A 12,535-nucleotide genomic window follows, 5' to 3' on the forward strand; every position below is an offset into this window, starting at 1 on the left:
GATGATGATGATGAACTGAACAGACTAGGTGATTGTAAAACCTTGATTCAGTGATCACTCCACAGACTGAAGTGGAGAAGACACTCCTGTAAGTTGCTACGATGTGAGCCTATGCACATCATGGCATAACTAATAGGGCCCCCTCCTAAGATCTTAGTGAATAGGCAGCTCTATATAGGAGAAGCCATTCTTAGAGATGAACTGGTATTAAATCACATAGGGCTTTAAAGGTTAAGCTAGTAACAAGAACTTAAACTTGTATTAGTAGTAGATTGGCAGTCAGTATACTACATCCTTTAACACAGGTGTAACAGGTGTGCAGTAGGCTTTTCCATTTGAGGTGTTTCCAATGTCTACTTATACCCATCATTTGGGCTGGCATATTGAGGAACTCCTTGATGGAGGGGTCCCCCGGGCACAGCTGGGGCAGGTGGGGGGGTTGCATTGTTCAACTCAATTGCAAGGGATGTCTTTAATTGTCGGTTTACGGTTTAATCTTTGTTGTTAGCTGCCTTGAGCTCTTTGGAGATTAGGTAGGGAAGATGTTCTAGATAATAAACCAATAGCCATGGAAACAGAATTCATGTTCAGACATACACCTGAATTTAAAAGGTAGAGCATACCAGGGATACACATACAGAGAGAGATACCCTTCCTTTAACATCCCATGGGCAAAGAGGATGTTTAAGCATATTTGGTTGAACAGAATTTAAAAGCTCCCCAAGATTGGGAACGCTGACAAGGTCTAGAGAGGACCTTAAGCTGTTGAGGACATTGGGAACAAGGGCTTGCATACACACGCTTTCCATATTTCAGGTGTAGGGAACCTTTGGCTCTCCAGATGTTGCTGAACTGCAACTCTTGTCATCACTGTCAATTGGCCATACCTGCTAGGGCCAATGGAAGTTCTAGTTCAGCCACATCTGGAGGGCCAAAGGTTCACCACTGTTGCTATATTTTAAACCTTTGTATGCTCAGGCAAATCACCATGTTCAAAAATGGTGTGCAAAAAGCTTATCCATGGGCTTTGTCCCAGGACAAGGTATTAAATCTGGAAGGCAACCTGTGTTTCTCTTTTCCCTGATGCTGCCTTGGGCATACAGTTTGAGTAAAGACATATTGACCCTGAAACTCTATAGCTGATCTAAATGTGGGTGGAATTTTCATAATCCTGTGACAGATCAACTTTGAAAATGTAGATGAGTCCCAGGAGCAAGGACAAACAGGAGATGGTCATCACTATCACATCCTGCTTGTAAGCTTTTCCGAGACATCTTGCTGACCGCTGTTGGCAACAGAATGACTTGACCTTGACCATGAATCTAGGAAAGCTGCTCTTATGATTTTTTTGGCGTCTTTGTGTGACATCTATAACATGTAAACCAAACCTTCTCAGCCTTTTCAGAGAGTAACATTCTAATCTGAAAGCACTTTCTCAATAAGGATGACCTGTGTAATTGTTGCAGTTGTAGTCTTTTCAAAACCTTTTCTTAGTCATCGACTCCGTTCATGGCCAGTATTGCTTGTATTGCACAGATGAACACATTGACAAGCTCTGCAAGGAGGGGGGATACAGATGTGTCCTTGATTTTAACCCTGTGTGATGCATTTGTTCATCTGTCAGTGCACTGAATGCTTTCTTCTTAGACTAGCACTTGCTCTTTCTGAGCAAAAGCTATAATTTGCTGATCTTCTCCGCAGAGGATTGTGTATGTAGCTACACTAGCTCTGTGTTTAATGACACTTGTATAATTGGAGACATATGGAATCTTAATGAAGAGTGGGGACTAATTGCCATGAGTATGCTCTTTCTCCAGTCAAGAATTTGTAAAGTGTGTATTTTCTTCCCCTTGTGAACTCTCTTTGGCTGCAAAACAGACTTTCAGGGATCATCTTTTGTTCAATGAAAAATCAGGCTATCTCGTTTTTGTGCTGACTGATGCAATGCAATTTGTCCTCCTAATGTTTGCAATGAAGAACTGAAGGGTATTTTCAAACAGGTTGCAATTAGATCAAAACCATCCAGACTGAAGTCTGAAATGCAAACTCTCCTGGTAGTGTTTATGCTCAGCTTGGTGATTTTTGTCAGCTCATTCTGATGAGTGGCAATGACCCAGATATGTTCTGGGTCAGCTAGACTGCATTTTGGTTGGATTTAGTGTGTTGAGTCAGCAGCCCTGGTATTCTTGACCTAGCAGTCTGCCATGCATTTCTAAAAGAACCCCAAAACGTCACTCATTGGCACAGCGTGGGTTGCCAGGGCCATGCGGAGGGGGAAGGGAGGGAAACAGAGTATGCATGCACATTCAACTGCCTATCAGAGCACATGTCACCCAGGAGATCACAGCCACAGATAAGAGTCATTCTGTTTCCCTGGTTCAACAGAGTCCAACAATGGATGTGTGCAGCTGTATTGAGGCAGCACTGGGTGTTGAAATTTTGGACCCTAACAATTTTCATGCTACTGAACCTTTTGAATTGTTTCTTCTGGTCGGTTGGTTGGTTGGCACAGTGTAGATGCTAAGAAGGTTTGGGATTCTCCGGGACCTATCTTTGTCATTAGAGGCTCAAGTAGCCTCATTGGCAATGAGTGCATTTTATGAGCATTGGTGAATTCATCTAGTGATGAGTTAAATTCTACCCTCACTTCGGCTGGTAAGGAAATTCTTTTCCCCACAAGTGTAAACATTGAATATAGTGGTGTTCTAGTAGAGCATGAGATGTTTGAGCCCCACAACCTGCATTGCAGAGAGCTGGACTAGATAACTCTTGTGGTTACTTCCAACGCTACAATTCTAATGATTCTATGAAGCCTGAGACAGAATTATAACATGTGATAAATATTTTATTCATAACATTTTATGAATTTTAAAATGCCTTACGACTGTTTTAGGGATCAATCTTAAGCATGGAAAACCAGAGTACATTTACAACAGCTAAAGTTAAGTTGGTGTAAAGGACAACAGATCAGTTATGAGCTTATAACTCATAACTGCTGCCTCCTGTGTTGTTTTTGTTGTGTTTGCAGCGCCAAAGTGACCTCTCCAGGGTGCCAACCTGGGTAGTGTGCATTGCGGTTCTGGGTTGCCCAGATGAGAGGACCCCACTCTTGGCCTCACTGATGTGGTCAAATTAGAGCAGAGCAGTATGTTTGGCACCAGCAGGAGTTGCCAGAAGGAGGTATGCAAGGTACCATCCAACAATCTTACGGAGGCCACTATGGATTTGTTTAGGGATCACGTCGGGCTTCCTCAACCTCGGCCCTCCAGATGTTTTGAGACTACAGTTCCCATCATCCCTGACCACTAGTCTTGCTAGCTAGGAATCATGGGAGTTGTAGGCCAAAAACATCTGGAGGGACGAGGTTGAGGAAGCCTGGTTTACGCCTTACCCTTTTCTTCTCCTGAAGATATCCTGCAAAGCAACTAAGCTTTAGGATCATAATTTTTCTTCCCCTAGATGTGTTACTATCCCATGTTGATGAGCCCCATCTGCCCTTCATTTCTCTCTTCAGCACATGCACAAACCATCTTCCTGACCGTTGGATGTACTATTTGTCTCATCCGCTCAATCTGCTGGATTCTGTCTTCGCATGGAGGGGAAGTTCCTAAATCACTGAGGGTTTGAGACCCATAACCACTCTAACCTGGTTCAGATGGCCAGGTGAAACCATTTCTCAGGATGTGGCTGCTGTCACATGCTGATATCTTCTAGGAGAGCTGAGTGCTCAGTGGGGACCAAAAGTGGACAAAGTACCCCAGAAGGAGCACAACGTGTCCCCCCACCAGAGGTACTACCATTCCCCTAACACCCCATGCATCCCATAAGAGAGTTACACTGGTGAATTTCCAGATGAGCCAGGGTTGATGACTTATACCAATGTGATGGGCTCATCTAGGAATCTGGAGATCCACCACATCCTAAATTTCTCAAACTGGTGGATCTAGGGTTTTATTTTGTTTTTTCGTATGCTGTGTGTGAATGTTCTGAAAGAACTATCCCCACCCCCCACCCCGCTGCTGTGTATTTCTATTGTACAGATATAGGGATAGAGTACTGGTTGTTGAAAATGGTGGTGAGATGCTGTAGTTTTAACCCTGTGTAAAAAAGAAAAGAGAAAAAGAAATTCTTGGAAAAGTCCATGTCATCAAAATGAAGTGTGACACTATCAAAATAAACGTTGAAAATGCACATAAGATTAGAAATTCAGTCTATAGACTGCCTGACAGGATGAACTGTTCAAGTGTTAAACTGGAGGCCAACCTGTGTTTGCCTTTCTACGTGACTTTGCCCTTGAGCACACTGTTTAAAGAAAGGTGAATTGACTCAGAAGCTCTTTAGTTAAACTAAGCATGGAGCCTTAATCCTGTAGCCAATCGACTTCAAAAATATATCTGAATTCTGGGGCTGGTACTTTGAGCACATCAGTCATACTCCCTAAATCTTTTCTGGCCTGATAGGTTACAATATTTTCACAGCCAGGTCAAGCTTTTTCTCTCTTTTTTTAATCCTTGGATCAGAAAAGGCCATACCAAAAAAAAAGAGTTTCTCCTAAATATAGCTTGTCTTCCTGATTGCTCGGAATAAATCTAGCTGCTGCATTTAGTCATGTGTAGCTGCAAGCTTACCTTCTTTTTATATATTTGGCCCAAGATAATTTCCTAGAGAAATGCTTTTCAGACTTTCAGCCTTCCGGATAACCTTTTGACACGGATTTAGCTGCAGTGGAAATGCTGTGCATCTGCCCGGTAGGCTACTATCATTGTAGAAGATCCTGGAGTACAGTCTAGTGCACAGACACGGTTCACAGAGGATGCTGAGAGAGATTATTGAGCATAGCCATCATCATGCATAAAAAGGCAAACCTTACCCATGCTACCTAAATGACTGGCACTCTCATGTTGAAACAAGGCTGGATTTGCTCCTGATTCTGTTTCACCAGGCTTCCCCCCACCCCAGATATCAATATGTTGAGCACATGAAGGAAACATACAGGTCTGTGAACATCCCAGGTACATGGAATGTGTACATTTGAGCCAGGGCCGTCTTAAGCTTATGTGAAGAACCAGTCAAGGTGGTGAAGGTCCTGTGTGAGTGCCTGGAGGCAGTTGGAGGGTGGATTGAGGTTGAATCCTGACAAGACAAAAACACTGTTTTGGGGGGACAGGGGACAGGCGGGTGTGGGGGATTCCCTGGTCCTGAATGGGGTAATTGTGCCCCTGAAGGACCAAGTGTGCAGCCTAGGAGTCATTTTGGACTCACAGCTGTCCATGGAGGCACAGGTTAGTTCTGTGTCCAGGGCAGCTGTCTACCAGCTCCACCTGGTATGCAGGCTAAGACCCTACCTGCCCGCGGACTGTCGCCAGAGTGGTACATGCTCTGGTTATCTCCCGCTTGGACTACTGCAACATGCTCTACGTGGGGCAACCTTTGGAGGTGACCCAGAAATTGCAATTAATCCAGAATGCGGCAGCTAGACTGGTGACTGGGAGTGGCCGCCGGGACCACATAACACCAGTTCTGAGAGATCTGCATTGGCTCCCAGTATGTTTCTGAGCACAATTCAAAGTGTTGGTGCTGACCTTTAAAGCCCTAAACGGCCTTTGTCCCGTATACCTGAAGGAAAGTCTCCACCCTCATCATTCAGCCCGGACCCTGAGATCCAGCGCTGAGGGCCTTCTGGCAGTTCCCTCATTGCAAGAAGTGAGGTTACAGGGAACCAGACAGAGGGCCTTCTCGGTAGTGGCGCCCACCCTGTGGAACACCCTCCCTTCAGATGTGAAGGAAATAAGCAGCTATCCTATATTTAAAAGACATCTGAAGGCAGCCCTGTTCAGGGTAGTTTTTAATATTTAAAGCTGTACTGTTTTTAACAATTGATTGGAAGCCGCCCAGAGTGGCTGGGGAAACTCAGCCAGATGGGCAGGGTATAAATAAATTATTATTATTATTATTATTATTATTATTATTATTATTATTATTTGGCACCGGGGTGCAAAGATCTGCCCTCCCCAGGTTGCCCAGTCCCAGGCACACAGGAGGGCAGAGCCGCCCACCCGCCTCAGCGTCTTGCTGGCTCGGTCACCCCCGAATTTGCTGCAGCGCTCCGACCAACAGGCAGGCTCTTCCCCGGACTCAACTCTCGGACCCCGGACTCTTGGCCTGGTGCCCCTGAGAGCCCGGCACCCAGATGCCCCGCGCCCCTAGTTCCTATGGGTAAGACGGCCCTTATTTGAGCAGTTGCTCTCACACAGTGGAACTTTTTCAGAGGTGTCCACTCAGTCTGTGGATGTCAAGGAATGGGACTAGCCTGCTTTTATGACACTGAGGTTGAGGCCAGCCATGCAGCCCCACTCCTGCTGCAACATGCGAGAGCTCTGCACAGGAGTATTGCACAAACATGGATCATATCTGGCCTAGAAAACAAATTGTCCTTTCACTGCCGCTACAGGCTGCAGAGGAAGATGAGGACTGTTGGACAAGCTGTCTTCCAGGGAAGTTTTTCTGTTGCTGTCCTTTTTCTTTGAGGAACCCTTGCTAATATTCCAAAGAGGTGTGCAAGTTTGGGAAAAAAATGACAACAATGCTTTAGAGTTGTCCAATGATGTCACAGACCTGGAATATTGGTACCAAGTTGTGTGGGAAATGGGCGTATTGGGAAAAAATAATGAGTCATGAGGGTCATGTGAAGCTGAAATATGAGGGATTTGTATTGACTTTAGAGTTTATTCACACTTACCTTTCCTCTGTGCTTTATAGCTCCATGCCCAAGCACACTTTTTCTTTCCTCCAGAGATTTCCGTGTGGAGTTTTGCTCTTTAAAGCTAAATCAGAGCAAACAACAATTCATGGAAAACCTGAATTGACTTTTGTGCCGATTGAGCTCTAAAGTGTGGACCTGTGTCTGGAAAGAATGGGCCAAAAGGTAAGTGTGGATAGACCCTTTGTAGATTTCACTAAATAGAAAAGGAACAGACAAACACCAACCATCAGCATTCAAGTTGATCTGGTTGATTTATTATGATCCCTTCACTCATTGTACCCGGTTGGCAGTACAAAAGGTTCCATTATTGACTACAGTCAACAATGCTTGCAACATTTTTATGAATGGTGGTATACTCTCTTAACCCTGTGAGGGGTGGCGAAGGGCTTTACCTGGCTAACACTTTCATTTTTTCTTTTTTCAAAAAATGAGATTTTGATATGTTGCCTCAGCTTTGTCAATATCTATCTAACTGGTTGCAATGTATTATCTAAAAGAGCAGGCCAATGATCTATCAGGAGTAATTTCAGCCTCTCTGGGATTAAAGGCAAAAATGCAGTGAGATGTTCCATAAATTGAAAAGTGACACTCGCACATTTTTCTCTTCTGCTTCCCTGTCACTGTCTCTCTCCTCCCCTTCCTGAAGGCAACCCTGTTTCTGGAAGTATTTAATATTTGATGAATTATTGTATTTTAATCCTTTGTTGAAAGCTGCCCAGATTGGCTGGGGAAACCCAGCCAGATGGGCAGGGTTTGAATAAATTATTATTATTATTATTATTATTATTATTATTATTATTATTATGACTATTACTACTACTACTACTACTACTACTACTTATTATTATTTCTCCATGTTGATATACTGTATGACAGTCATAGGCAACCTCGGCCCTCCAGATGTGTTGGGACTACAACTCCCATGATCCCTAGCTAACAGGACTAGTGGCCAGGGATGATGGGAATTGTAACCCCAAAAGATCTGGAGGGCTGAGGTTGCCTATGCCTGCTGTAGGATGCCTATCCTCTCTGGACCTGTAAAGTATTGCTAGGGGAAGGGGGTAGCACCACCAAGCCTGATCATCTTAACATAGAGAGCCTAAAAGTCGCAAGGCATTTGTCCCACCCATCCACAGAAATATGATAAAAACTCAAACAAATGTCTAAATGAGAAATAAAAAGGCATTGCAATATTAGCAGATCAATAATATTCATCTCAAATTTCTAAATACATTTGACCATTACAGAAATTTCATTCATTCAGCTTTTATTGGCATAATTACAAAATTTAATTTAAAGTCATACCCATTTGTCACCCATTTAATATTCTCTGTCAAGGGCAGGCAATGTGTGTGTGTGTGTGTGTGTGTATGTGTATTAAATTTTCTGTTTTACAATTTAAAGTACTTATTTTGCATCATTACAATATCAATGACTTTCCTTCTTCTCTTTTCCTAGTTCATGTTACATATCATAAATCCCTGCATATTTTACAGAAACTATACCACTCAGCATTCCATTATTACATCCATCACAACTTATTTACACTGCTGAATTTATCTTTTTGCTGCCAGCGTTTTCAGCTGTACAGTTATTTCCCATATATTCAATAAATGTTTTCCAATCTTCTCTAAATGTATGCTCTTCTTGTTCTCTTATTCTATGTTAAGTCTGCCAGCTGTGCATATTCTGTCAACTTAAGTTGACATTCTTCTTTGTTTGGGACCTCGCTCGTTTTCCATTTTTGGGCTAACAAAACATGGGCCACAGTAGTGGCATACATAAATAACCTTTTTTGACACCTGGGAATTTCAGTCTGAATTATCCCCGACAGAAAGGACTCTGGGTTTTTTGGCAAAGTGCTTTTAAACATTTTTTTCCCAATTCATTCGGGATCATTTCCAAATACTCTTTTACAAGTCCACCACATATGAAAGAAGGTTCCCTCCACCTCTTTGCATCTCCAACACTTATCTGATTCAGTCTTATACATCTGAGCAAGCCTAGTTGGAGTTAAACACCATCTGTAAATCATTTTCAAGTAGTTCTCCTTCAAAGAATAACATGCTGGGAACTTCAAATCACTTTTCCAGATTTTTTCCCCAGAGGTTAAAATCTATATTGTGTCCTATATCTATTGCCGAGTGTGTCATTGAGGCTTTAACAAGCTCGTATTTTATTTCACACTAGTAACAGAAGAGGAAGCCAATTTGACGCCTTCCAGAAGTCTCCAGCTCCCATCAATCTCATCCTCCAGAGCCACTAGCTATGGATGATGGGACTTGTAGGCCAACAACAACTGAAGGCACCATATTGCCTGATCTTCAGACAACTTGTCCTTGTACTCGCCTCTTAAGGACCTGCAACATATTTTGTGAACATGTGAAGGAGGAGTGGGATTGTGTCAGCCACCACCAAGATTGCTTACACCCTCAGACATGTGTTTGCAAGTAGTGTGAAGGGAGCACATGCATGTTGGGTAGGCATATTTTGTCTAAGGGGGAATATGCTTAGCCAGGCTTTCTACACAATAGAGTGGCCAAGGCATGACCATTTCCACAAGGTAGTCTCCTCCACACTAACAGCAGATGTGTGGCAGGAGGGAATGGCTAGCTACCACAATCCATCTTGCCTCTCACAAATTCATTGAATGAACGGACATGAGTCTGAAGAGAGCTTATTGTAAAGAAAGAAAAAGAAAAAAAAGGTTCCAGCAAATGTGTCTTTCAAAAACTTTGCTAAATTTATCAGTCCTCTTCTTCAAACAAAATAGAAATTTGATTAGTTGGATGCAACCTTAATTTGTGTGGCGTGCTTTGCCTATTCCATTGAGTTAGCCTGTTTTAATTGAACTAATTCAAGCACATTTAGATGTGGTTAAACAAGCCGATCAAACAAATTAAGCAAAGTCACATTTTTCGTGCCCATCCAGATTCAAAGTTAACTATTGGAAACAAACAATCAAGCTTGAGAGAGAAATTTCAAGGGGGGGGGGCAGAAAAAGAAATACAAGCTTCATGATCACACACATACAATCCCAAAATGGAAGAATCATCTTCCTCTCACTCCTATTACTACACATTTCCCAATAGACAGGAAATAATGCCCTCTTCTTTATTGACTTGTGGTGTTTGAACGTGGTAATCAACTTCGGTTTGAATATTGCGAAGTAATACAACTTTACTACTTGAATATGCCCCCAAGTGATAAGATCTGGTATTCTTCAAACCTGAGAAAATTAGCAGTCCTCGACACACTAGCACTATGTGGCTGTAACTCTAGGCCAGGTGTGGGAAACTTTTGGCCCTCTAAATGCTTCTGAACTACAGCTCCCATCATCCCCATCAAATACCCATGCGTGGTGGGGCTGCTGGAAGTTGTAGTTATCACAATACACAAAGTGCAACTGTAATATTTTATTGGTTATTTCTTAATGTAAAGGTCTAGCCCAGTATGTGCAACATATACAGTTCGTATGTACGGTTTATAACCTATAAGACTAATTCCAATATTAATGCATTTCTTCTTTTCTTATATTTTCTTATTGTTTCTTCTTCTATCATTATTTTATTTTATTTTATTTTATTTTATTTTATTTTATTTTATTTTATTTTATTTTATTTTATTTTATTTTATTTTATTTTATTTTATTTTATTTTATTTTATTTTATTTTATTTTATTTTATTTTATTTTATTTTATTTTATTTTATTTTATTTTATTTTATTTTATTTATACCCCACCCTCTCTGGCCAGAGTCGGGCTCAGGGTGGCTAACACCAATAAAATTACAATAAAACATAATAGGGGGGAACGAATTTATTAAAATACAGGTTAAAATACAATTTAAAATGCAGCCTCATTTTAATAGTAGTCCATAAATCAAAGCCATAAGAGGAGGGAAACGTAAGGGTCACACTGAGTCCAAACCAAAGGCCAGTTGGAACAGTCCTGTCTTGCAGGCCCTGCGGAAAGATGTCAAGTCCCGCAGGGCCCTAGTCTCTTGTGACAGAGTGTTCCAGCACTGAAAAGGCTTTGGACCTAGTTGACTGCTGGCACAAGATGGCTGGTGCAGGTACAAACTGCTAACTTGGGCAGAACAAGGTTTCCCCTTGTTTCACCCCGAAGGGCTTCCTCAGCTGATATTAGATCTATACAATATAAATAAGAATCTGGTTCCACATATGTTTTGCTCTAGGCCAGGCGTGGCCAAACTTGGCCCTCCAGCTGTTTTGGGACTACAACTCCCACCATCCCTAGCTAACAAGACCAGTGGTCAGGGATGATGGGAATTGTAGTCCCAAAACAGCTGGGGGGCCAAGTTTGGCCATGCCTGGCCTAGAGCAAAACATCTGTGGAACCAGATGCCTGCTCTAGGTTATGAATAGTGGGAGACAAGGACCACATCTGCCCATCTTGTTGCAGGTCCATATGGCATTTTCACATTGAAAATCAAATTTGAATAAGAGTCCCCATAGGGCCAAGACTGAGAAATTTTGCTGCCTGAGACACAGCAGCAAGTGTTGTCATTCCCTCCCCCAAGTTAAGATGGCCACCAATTTTGCACCCGTGGTTGAAAATCCAGTAAGTGCCTTCCCTCCAATCAGTAAATATACCATCACAATAAATAAAAAATTGTTGCCCTTTCATGACAAACAAAATCAACTGTCTGAGGGAAATGGAGTTTGTTCGTTTATTCCGAAACTGGAACACACCCCAAAGAAGAGTGACTCAACTTTTCTATCTCCTTAAGACTTTTGATGTGTTTAAAAAAGGATCAATGGTTTCAATTTAGTTGGTACAGGACAGGGGACTCAATTAAAACAAACCAAATGCAGAGCAGCTGGAAGTAATTATCAAACTGGTCAATAGTCTCAAGACTGCAGTGTGTGGACTAAAAGGGAATTAAGAATCATTCTAGTTCAAGATGAATGGGTTGGCTGTAAGGAAATGCTACTTGTCATATGCTCAAAGGCAATTTCTTCTGCAGTGAGTTACTGGCATGGAACAGGGATGGTCCTTGATATTTAGTCCTGGAAATGCCTGTCTGATATCTTCAGAGTATACTGAGGACTATTCAGATGAGTAATTAATATCTAAAATAGTTATGGATATGAGGCACCCCCAACCCCCAACCCCCACCCAATGCCACTGAACCTGGAAATTTTGTTTTGTGTCAAACTTGTCACCAACTTAGAGTCATGTGAAACAAAAGCTGAGCCATTTTTTCTTCTTAAATGGAGGAGGGAAACAAAACCCTTCTATTCATTTCCATTTCCTCATCTTTCACAATTGCAGAGGTGATACCACACTTGGGAGCCCCCATTTATTCCTAGATGTGAACCACATGTGAACCAAGTATTACTTTATTTGATATAAATCATTCATTTTAAAGTTAAGTTTTATTATGAGTTTTTGTAATGCATCAGATAAGATGTGTGTTCTTTGTTGTTTATATGGAATTGTCCTTAAATGTTTTTATTACTGATGTGTGTGAGGGCTTTTCTTTTTCTTTTCGTGAAATCACTCGATGATGTTTTATGGGAAGCAATTCATAAATGGAATTAATTAGTTAAAAGAGGTGTCAGGATTGTAGGCTAGCAAACTTGGGGTGGGGGGGACAGGTCCTCTACCTCCCTTTAAGAAGAACGTTCTTTTCTGCAATTGATCACTTTTATAAAGACTAATGATGGATTTTCCTCATGAGGAGATTAATGGAGATTGGCTTCATCTTTCCATTTTGTTTTACCCAGCTCACTTTAAAGGAAGGCTG

Source organism: Podarcis vaucheri (assembly GCF_965113315.1).
Source record: "Podarcis vaucheri genome assembly, chromosome: 8".
In the NCBI taxonomy this organism is placed as follows: domain Eukaryota; kingdom Metazoa; phylum Chordata; class Lepidosauria; order Squamata; family Lacertidae; genus Podarcis; species Podarcis vaucheri.